This window comes from Condylostylus longicornis, unplaced genomic scaffold (genome assembly GCF_029603195.1).
Source record: "Condylostylus longicornis isolate FDR11 unplaced genomic scaffold, ASM2960319v2 ptg000049l, whole genome shotgun sequence".
Lineage (NCBI taxonomy): Eukaryota > Metazoa > Arthropoda > Insecta > Diptera > Dolichopodidae > Condylostylus > Condylostylus longicornis.
The window spans coordinates 3,160,756-3,172,154 of NW_026578018.1; positions in this window are offsets into that span (position 1 = coordinate 3,160,756).

Below are 11,399 nucleotides of genomic sequence, written 5' to 3' on the forward strand. Positions count from 1 at the left end.
AGTTGTGAAGGCTCAACATTTATATGCTGCTCCGTACTGTATGGTACAGTTTCTTATTTTATCATGACTTACTCAGGAGATATCATAATTTCCTCGAATTTTATAATTGCAAGGGGATTTACTTAATATGCGTGCGCTTTGGTAACAACCCCATAAGTGAATACATTTTTGGACATATTTTTTACTATTCTAACTAAAAAGTTGCATTTGTAGAGTTTTAGATAAATTTACTATTTCCACTTTGCGACATAATTTTTTTTTTCGGTTGAGTAACATCCTATTGTCAGTTTTTATTAACAATTGAAAATTTAATCAGATTTTCGAATTTAGTGTTTGTTTACCTAAAAATAAAATTCAGTAAAGTGTTTTCGACAAACGCCTTTTTTTATGTTTATTAGAATTGTCCAGTTTACGTGAGAAAAGCGCACTTAGCAAAATTGGAATCAAAAATTTTGTGTTAAATCAACTTAATCAGTTTTGCCTTAATTCCATAGACATAATACAACACACGAATTGAGCATAAAATGATTATTTTGTGGTGTGTCTATGAGGAAAATCAAGTTTATCAATCAAGATTTAAAATTTTTTTTTTTATTCTTAAATATCTGTTATTATTATAATTGTGTTCTTGTTTTTTTTACGTAGAAGACATTTTTAAGTACGTATGTATATACAAAACATATACCCCACCTTATGTATACCCATAATACTTACATAGTTTTGAATAAACCCGTAGAACAATTTTTTTTCCAAATATTAATCGTCATGCAAGCCACCCGTTTCCATCATTCATAATATTAATTTTTTTGCTAGCTAGTTGCCAATATTTGTTGAAAAATACTAGACTCTAGTCAATAAACTATCTATCAATCTCTTGAATATTGAATATTGGTTCAATACAAAAATCTACTGTTTTTGTATGTAGAAACATTCTGTAGGACTCCATATATTCCATATTTTATATCTTTAAAATTCATTATGTCAAAGAGCCTAATATAATTTAACTGGACTTCTGAAACATATGTGTTTATTAATTGAAAAAATTGTTTAAAATTTTACAGATCAATTATTAGCAGATTAGAACAGTTCGTGTACGGAAGTTCACGTCTCTTTTTGATAATATTAATTGCCATAGCCTTAGCAACACTATACTTACAAAAAAAACTTTATTTAAAATAGAAGGATTCATATAGAACTTACGAATTAAAGCACATTTTGTTAATCGGGTAAAAAAATTTTATTAGCTTCACTAGAATATTCGCTGATCCGAAAATTTCTGGTAAAAACTACAAAATTTGATCAAAAACAATAAATCCATTAAAAAAAAAAGAACCATAAAAAACAAGAAAAAATTCTAAAAATCGCGGGAAATTACTATTCATAAAAAAATACACAGTTAAAAGATATTTTTTTTTATTATATTCTTGTTGTTTTTACCAAAGACGTTTAATACGCGTGTAATTCAATGGTACAAATATTTTTTTTGTTATTGCTTTTCATACTTTCTGTTATACGTATAAAAGCTATCCATGACTTCAATATAATTTTTTTTTTATTATTAGATAAAAATGCATTCATATTTTTTTTTTGTGGAATGACGTCACAGCATAATCGCATAATATTTTACGTACACATATTAGAAAAATATTTTGAATAAATAAAATTTCGCGGGTTGGAACAGAAAGCGTTGATACGAAGCGATGAAGAAAAAAAAACAATATATTGCTTTTGACGTCAAAATCTTTGAATAACAATCAATATTTTATTTTTTTTTAAAATGGCCTTCTTTGGTAATGATGTTGATAAGCAGGTGGTATAATGGTAGATATTTAAAAAAATAGTAGGTAGAAAGGTAAGTATTGGTATTTACATCTTAGTATATAGAATGTGCGTCAAATTTTTGTTTTTATAAGAAAAAATTAAAATTAATTTGTAATAATTTGTTTTTAAAATACGATAAAATTTTTATTATATTTGGAAAATAATAATTTATTTCGCAATATACTGTTATTATCAACTCTGCTTAAGTATAACAGATTACTGTTCATATATGATTCATTCACAAAAAGTAGTGTTTTTAATTGTTATTTTAGTAGAGTGGTAATTCCCTGAAGTACTAGAGTATAGGTATTTAAGTGTGTGTTAAGGTATTTTGTATATATGTATGTATGTAGGTATACAAAAGATCAATAAACTTGAAATAAAATTTTTTTTTTTTTTGTATTGGACGAGGCATTGTTGTTATTTTTTTTTAAAGAATTTAAATTATTGAGAAACAGATATGAAACAGATTTTAATTATAGTCAAATAAAGCTGTATACGAAAACGGGGACTATATGGATTTAAGTATAAAAATATTGAAACAGTTTAATTTTTGTTTTTGATAAAATTCAGAGTAAAAAAGTTGTTTTATAACAATATTAAAATTCAAAATAAAAATTATTTATAAAAATTTAATAAAAATTTAAAATATTTTTTAATTTTATATGAATTTTATAATTTTCTGAAATATTCGTACACTAGACGGCTTCAAAGTTTCTTAAAGTCGATCTTATAATATGGACACAATATTATTGTAAGTCAATTAAATGCTACTACAAATGCAATTATTCTATGCGCGTCATCGATTTTGCTAACGCTTGCAACGCATGATATAGGACGCGTTGAGATATTCTAAATAACAAATGTCATATATGAAGGTGAGTGTCTTCTATAGCATATCAAATCTTAAAATAATCAGAACATACAAGACAAAGAAAAACTATCTGTCATCACTTAATCATTTGAATTAACTTTAATTTTTATATTTTAGCACAAAAATTTCAAGGTTATCGTAATTTTTGAACGTACGTAAATTTGTTATTTATGAATTTCTGTCTGTAGGCTAATTAATTGTTGATATAAAGGATTACACTGTTGAAATGAACTTTGAATTTTTAAGGTAAAAGTTTTTATTTTTTAGAATATTTTAATTTTATAATCTTAACCCTTTTGTATATTACTTGCATATTATAAATTGGTATAATTATAAAAATCATCATTAGTTATATATTAAATATTTTGGGGTTTTTTTGTTATACAATTAATACGTGTTTGCTAAAAACAACATACTCATACGTATAACAAAAATAATTATTTGTCATCTTAAACGAGTTTTATTCATGCGCTTATTTATAAATGTAAAATATATAACGTATATATCTAATACTATAAATAAAATTTTGTAAAATTTTTTTAATGAAACTTTTTTCAAAAGAAACTAATTAAAAATTGAAGAGATGAAAAAATAAATTGGAAGTTGATTTAAATTGAAAATAAATTAAAAATTTGCAATTTGCAATCTTTGTTGATTTTCTTCCCAGAAATTGGGAAAAAAGGACAAGAACTGGTTGTCAAGATTCTCACTAAAACGATAAAGATATTTAAAATAGAATGCCACATGGTAAAAGACTTCTGCACACTACGGTCGAATAACAATTTTCGAATGTGCTGTTCCATATGTTGAATTGTAGCGTCTGCCGTTAATTGGTTTCGGGAATTGATTAAAATTTACCAGAAGAGGTAATTGCTGTGACATATGATTGTGCATTTAAAACTATTTTCGTTCATATTTAATTTGTTGTCTCCTCCACAGTTGAAAATGGACATTATAATGGTCATGTACTCTAATTGAGTGTAAAATTCAATGTTAATTGAGTGTAAAATGTTAATATGCTAAAACATTAAGTTTATTGGAAGTAGGGTAAATTTTCAATTTACAATATCAAATGGCTTCCGAAATATTTATGTAAATTGATACCGCGGGGTTTTTCTTAACAATTTCCCATAGTTTAACAGTTTTATGGTGATCGGATTAATAGTGTAAGAGTGCATAAAAAACATACAGGAAGACAAAAACATATACATTCATTTTTATTCAATATGTCTATAGAACAGAAGATTAAAATCATATTGTTGCGTTTGATTGTAAGTGATCACATAATTGTTGAGGAAACTAAAACCAAAATTGGTGTAGCTTTCACTTTTTACCACAAAAATTACATAAATGCCTACTTTTCACGATTTTCATTAAAATTACTGCACTCATAATTTCTCAGTAATTACGAGTATTACTCTCATATGGTAATCAATACATTACAAATTTACAAACAATATTTTTAATTCTACACTTGTTAATTTAAATTGACTCTGAAAATAATTCTTTTAAATTTCATTTAGGTGAAAAAAAAAATCAAGTAAGTTTTAATTAAAACAACAACAATAATAATTACTATATTTACGTTTGAATGTATGTTACTGTTTATTATTTGTATTATAGAAAAGTTGTGGGTTCTAAAGTAAAAGCTAAAAATGATCGGAAAATAAAATGAAATATTTTTATGTTCAAGGTAATTAAAATGGTGTGGTGGTAACAACGAAATAACAAAAAAACAAAAAGAACAAAAATTGAATAACAAAAGCTAATATACACAAAAAAATTACAGAAAAAGTAAAATACAAAAAAAAAATTAATTACATTACTGTTAAGAATTTCATAACTGGTTTATTAGTTCTTTTTTTTTATTTCTATAAAACAGTGAAACCTCTTTAAGACGCAACTTCTGTAAGATGAAAATCTCTGTAAATCGAACAGAGACAATTAAAATAAAGTTGTTCCATTACTTTCAATGGCATGTTAAAAATTCTTCTGAAACGAAAACTTCTATAAGACGGAATCTAACAAAATTTTTGTACAAATTTGACATAAAAAGCTCCTAATGTCAATTTTCGTATGCCGTGATCGTCGTACATCAATTCAAGTATGTGTTCGTAAAATTTTTTTGGTTGTTTGGGTTATTTTTGATTATTTGGTTGTTTGGATTTCTGTCCTAAAAAATAGTCCTTAATCGAAAAGCTGTAAAGTGGAAATTTTTCCTACTTTTAAAAAGGACTCCATCTTATAGAGGTTTTACTGTATTAGGAATTTAGTTTAAAAGTTTCGCGAATAATAATGATTGTTCTGTGTTTGTCTAATAATCTATGTAAGTATATAAAAAAAAAAATAACAATAATTAAGACAAAAATATTTGAAAAATTCTTAAACTTTTTTTTTAGGAAATACAAATAAAATCTTATATGAATTCATGATTTTCAATATTGTAACTTAATATTTATTTTATTAATTATTACATTATTTCAAAATTTTTTGAAGTTTACAATTACATAAATAATTTTAAATTAATTTTTGACATTATTATAAGATTTTATTAAAGAAATTTATAAAGAGAAAATTAAGTAATTTAAGCGGTTTTTTTTTTGTTATAATACCGTTATGTGTTATAATTTTGTTATAATGTGTTATAATACTGTTTTTTTATTTTTTGCTTTAAATTTTTTATTAATGTGTGTAGAAAGGGAAATAAAATTTTATTATTATAGATTTTATTATGACATTCGAACTGTCATTTTATGAATTATGTATACATAATACATAATATGTGTATATTAAAATAAAATTAAATTAATATAAGAAAATAAAATGTAATATAACAATATATAAAAAAATTACAAAGTTCACGAATAAACAAATAAAATTGATATTATAAGAGTTGTGAGTTTATTCCAAAAATTTTTTTCTGTTGAATTTCCGGGCTATAAAGATTTTCCGTTTCATGAAAGGCTATAGTTATTTTAGAAAATTGTTATTATACAATCTACTAGATGTAGAAAACTGTCACAGGTTTGTACATATATTTCAATATATCGCAACAATAGAATAATATTGCTCTTGTATATTAAAAAGTTTTGATCTGGAATTTTTGGTTTTAATATTTTTTTTTAATAATTCTACGATATTAGAAAATCAATTTCTATATTTTGTAATGAAAATGTTAATTATCAAAATGATATTAACTTTATTATAATAGCAGTATATTGTTTTAAAATAATAAACGGTGATTTTGGAACTAATAAACGGTGATTTTCAAAATGTGAAAGTTAGTGCTTTTTACCGTAGATCTCAGTTGGAATTAATGCGAGTAAGTTTTCATTTTTATACAAAGGAAGGAAATATTCCGTAGAATGTACAACGGGAAAAAAGTTTTATATAGCAATAACGTATATTTTTAGATCTTGTAAGTGTTTTTATATGATTTTCAATACAGTTTATTAAATATTCAAATATCCATTACGCTACATACGCTACATAAATCAAAACCAACTTTTTATATTTAAATTAAATACAAATATTATATTTTTAAACGTAATAAATTCAATGTGAACAAATGATAAGATTCATAAAAATCCACAAATACTCGTGTCCCATTTCAATGCTAAATAAATGCAAAGACGCATTGATAAAATAAATTAAATTTTCTAGATAAATGGACAACAAAATTTTTTTGTATTTCCATTTCTTTTAAAGATTTATTACAGCTTAAAATTTGTAAATCGTTCTCAAATATTTACAATATTGTTCGTGTTTGGTCGACGACACTATAAGTTCCAAATAAATGTCTATTAAAGTACGAATGCAATAGTAATTTTACGTTTATCTTGTTTTACCCTACTAAACCAATTAATTGTATTATATTGAGCCCCTAAATTTATGCAATATTTAATGGAATTAAAAGAGTTATTCGAATAAAATGTGTTCAGTATTTGGAGCTTTGAGGGATGTATGAAAAAAATATTCTATAGGCTAAAATTGATGGAAAAATGCGCTGTTTTTAAAACAATAGATTTTATCGACTTTTTAAGACTTGTACGAAAACTTGCATTTATAACATTGTAACGGCATTAGCAACGAAAATATCGTATTTAAATGACTTTTTATTAAATTATCTGAAAAATAAATTTATTTAAATTAGCTTTCAATATAATTTGTACTCTTAAGTTATTTTAAAGATTTCAAATTACTTTTTATATGTATATGTACACTATATTATAATAAAAGCATGTAGTTAAAATATTGCCAATTACTATTGATTAAATTCAAGATAAAAGTTAATAATTTATGCATAATTTTATTGTAAAAGTATAAAAACTATAATAATTTCATATTTTTTTTTAACCTTGAACTTGGTAAGATTTTTACCTTTAATGTCTATACATGTTTCTCTTGTTTTGTTTCTTTTTTAAGTTTAACCGCAAACAGTTGTAGTATAACTTTGTTTTTTTTTCCTTCATTTTTCATTTCCTTTCAAACAAGTTACTTTATAGAGTTTCTCTGTATTATACTATAAAAGATACGATAAAATTGTAGTAAAACCTTATAAGATTTTATAAGCGTCATGATGAAAAACAAAATTAAATTTTATTTTTATTCAATAATTGCATTATAGTCTTATATGTATAGGTAAAGATTCGTGAAAAAATTTTCAAAAATAAACACTGACTCAGAGTACAATTATTGCATTTATTAAGAACTGTTATGGATGTTAAAATGCATGTAAAAGAAATCGCATTTGGTTTGAAATGTTATTAATTAACTTTTGGCATTTAAAATTTGCAGACGACGGTCAAATATTTGTTTCATACAATTTTCAAATAATATTATATGCAATTAATACATTAAAGAAGTACCTATATATATCTATAACAGACTAACCTAAAAATATTCCAGAAAATGCATTTTAAGGGCCCTGTTACAATTGTTTTTGCTCGAATATTACAACTAAGTTAATTGATGAGATTAAAATTTCATGTGATTTCAATTTAAAATAGTCTATGACATAAATTTTTAACAGTGATTGTAACATTTTGTAGAATATTTTTAAAATATATGATAATGCTTCGTATTTATGTATATACTGTTGCTCCATGAGGACAATGAACTATAGCGTTAGAGAAATCTATTTAACAAAGGCCTTTTTCAAAAATGTCATATGATTCCTTTTTCAAAAATGTCAAATTTGACACTGACATTAAATAACTCTAATCATTTGAGTTTTGAAATTAATTAATGTGTACATGTTGTAAAAATAACATAAATTAATATTTTCATGTATCTATAAATAAAGAATTAACACTTCCTCAGTTATATTTACATCAGATTTACTATTTTCACTTAAATTTCGATCCTCTTCAACTACACTCACTTTCGCAATTACTTTTTTAAAGATGCTTATAAATGACACAATTATAGCTGCAATTCCAATGTCAATTGCAAAATTAAAATTATGACGTTTGTCTAACTTACAGGGTAGAGTTTTCAAAACGATGACAGATATCACATGACATTTTTAAAAGAACCCAAAGTATGTATTTTAGCTTGATTTAAATTTTTATATGTTCTACACATATTTATTATTGCTAAACAAATCTTAAATTTATTCAGCAATAATGAAGTATCTTTCCAGTATACAAGAATATCTAATAATTTTCAAATTATTTGACAAAACTTCCAAAGCCACGAACAATAATTGCATCACCAGCAACAGTGTATTAACAATATTATAACATTATACCAAATTAAAATAATATGACAAATGTTTTTCATGTTAATACCCTTTAGTTGATCAACATCAATAATATTAAACTTAGTCGCTACTTTACAGATACAAAAGTAAAGAAAAACAAGATATGTTAAGAAAATAAAATTATATAGCTATTTACTTGCCTATACCTTTATTCCATTATATCAATATCGACATATGGCATGTATATCGATGTCAAATTCGGTACAACTGACTTATTTTAAATGAGGATAAAAATTGTGGTTTAAGTATTTGCTGGGTTTTTGTTATTTAATTTTGAATGAATAATTGAGACGGACCTACAATTCCGTCTGAAATTGAAAATGTTATTTATAAATTGCTAGCAAATGCATTCGGCTACATTAGTGTTAATAGCAACTGTAAACAAATTTTTTGTATTTTATTATCATTTTAATTATTTTGACAAATATCACGCAACCAATTGCGAGCTTTGCTAAACCAAATTCAATTGTTATAGAAAAACCCAAAACTTAAAATGCTTATCATCTTATTAAAAATTTAAAGTTAAAAATTAAATATTTTCCCATCAAGTATATAAGGTTGTCTCTAAAACCGTTAATATTTTTTACTCAAATTTTTGAAACACGTACCTATAATTCACAAATACATGCTATAACAATAAACCTTATACATTCACATTATAAAATATTGTTTAAATTAGTAACACCGATTATAGTGTAGTTGGTCAAGTTTTTTCCCTATATAAATACAAACTATGGCTCGTTTATACATGCGTTAACCAGCAAAAATAAATATAAAAATGCTTTTCTTTAGAAATCAAAGAAGTTAATATGGAATAATACTAAAAAAAAGAGAAAAAACAAAATTCAGAAAACCGGTTAAATATCTGCGTTAAATAAAAATATAACTAACGTATAAGGTTTACTTTTTTAATATTTTGATACAGGTTAAGTGTATAATCATTTGTAGTTATGTATAATATTGGATATAATTTATATTGTGTACATATTATGAGATTAAATGTTAAAAATGTATCATGGGAATCCCCAGACCTTAACACTATCTATATACAATCACATACATACATGCATGTTAGTTTTATTATGTTAATTTCTTCTTCCCGTTGTTAATACAAAATTTCGTCAAAATATTTTTTAAGATGCTAATTAAATTTATTATACTAAGAAGTGTTAGAGTGGAAAAACATCAAGAATGAATCAGTATAAAAATTTAAATTATATTAGTTTAGTTGTGTATTTTTTTTCGAAATTTTGGACTGCACCGCAAAATTATTAATTTTAGAAATAAACTGATTCATTTTAAGAATTTTTTAGAATTTTTTGGAATTTTGGGTTTTTGTTATTTTGGTATAGTGATGATAAGAAAATTTTGTTTTTCCAACGAATTAATTAACAAAAAAAAGAAATGAAGATTTACGAAATTCTCCACATTTTTCTTAAATAATTACAGGTTTTATATGGATGTGGAATTTTTGACGTGTATTTGTTAAAAAATAACACAAGTTTTATTGTATATAAAATTATATACGATGGTATATGAAAATATTTATGTATTATGGAAGAATATGAGGTTTAAGTTCCAAAATTTAATATGTAAGTTAAAAATAATTACTGAATTTTTGTAGTTTACATGCAGAAGGAATCCTCGATATTAAGCTAACTCACCTGCTGAACACAATAAGTTGCTGAATAAGTTAAGATCTTTCTTCAAATACCCAACATGATTATATTAAAATTGAAAATTATTTATGTTTAAAATTTCAAGTGGACCTGAAGGCCTTCCTGATTGCAAGTTCTTATTTCGTAAGCTTACCAAATTCAATCCAATATCAATTTTATAAAATCGATGCTATTTTAATTTTTTTTAATCAGAATCTTCACAGAGCAAGATTTTCTTGCTCTGTGAAGATTCTTGACTTCTACATTTCGTAGAACACAAGTTTTAGACTTTGCCAAGAGGTTATGAAATTAAAAGTTAAAGGTTCAACAATACCCCGGATGATTACATTTGCAGATTTTCAACTTTATTATAATAGGGACTTATGGGAACGGGAAAAATTCTATAACTTTGTATACGTTTCTACGATACTATTTTTATTGATAGATTATAAAAATATTGTTTTCTTTTTAAAAACCTTCTGGGATTAATCTAAACAACTTCTTCAAGTTTCATTTTGATCAAATATTAGGACCGGTCACATAAAATTTTATTTCAGTTTTGTTGTTACATTATTAAATTGTTGCTTTACTTTGTTCGATGTGCTATGTCATGTGCAACCATCTCAACGGCGAAATCTTTCCTTTTATCCCTCCATTTTTCTTTCTGTAAGCTTCTGGTAAGGTGACTGTAGAATGCATTTTAATCTAAAATATGCCTTAATGAGGCTATTACTTACTATACCCTTTTATTTACAAATACTACAATATTTTTAGAATATTAATAATTTCTAATTTTTATTGTTGTACAATTTATTTACATATTCACAATGAATAAAAGAGAGAAGGCGAAAGAAAAAAAAAATTTTTTTTTAGCAAAGATACAAACCTTGAGTTAAAAATGAAATTATCGCTTAGTTACTAATCTAACTGTTATAAATCTAGGTTAAAAATTGTAAAGAAAAAAAAAATTAATTTTGCATTTTAACTAATTACAAAAAAAAAAAAACAAAAAATAACAAAATACAAATTAAATATGAGTAGAACAAGGAAATGAAATCAAACAAAAACAAAGCAAATAAAAAATGCATTGGCAAAATGTTATAATTGTAATAATTATAACGCTTAAATGAACAAGATTCTTTGGGGAACTGAAAAGCAAATCAGAAATAAACCAAAAAAAAGCTTAAACTAAATTAAATCTAAAAGTTTAATGCAATTCCGATAATTTTTCATTCTTTGTGTTTTTTTTCAGGGTATAGATTGGGTCTACACAAACAAACTG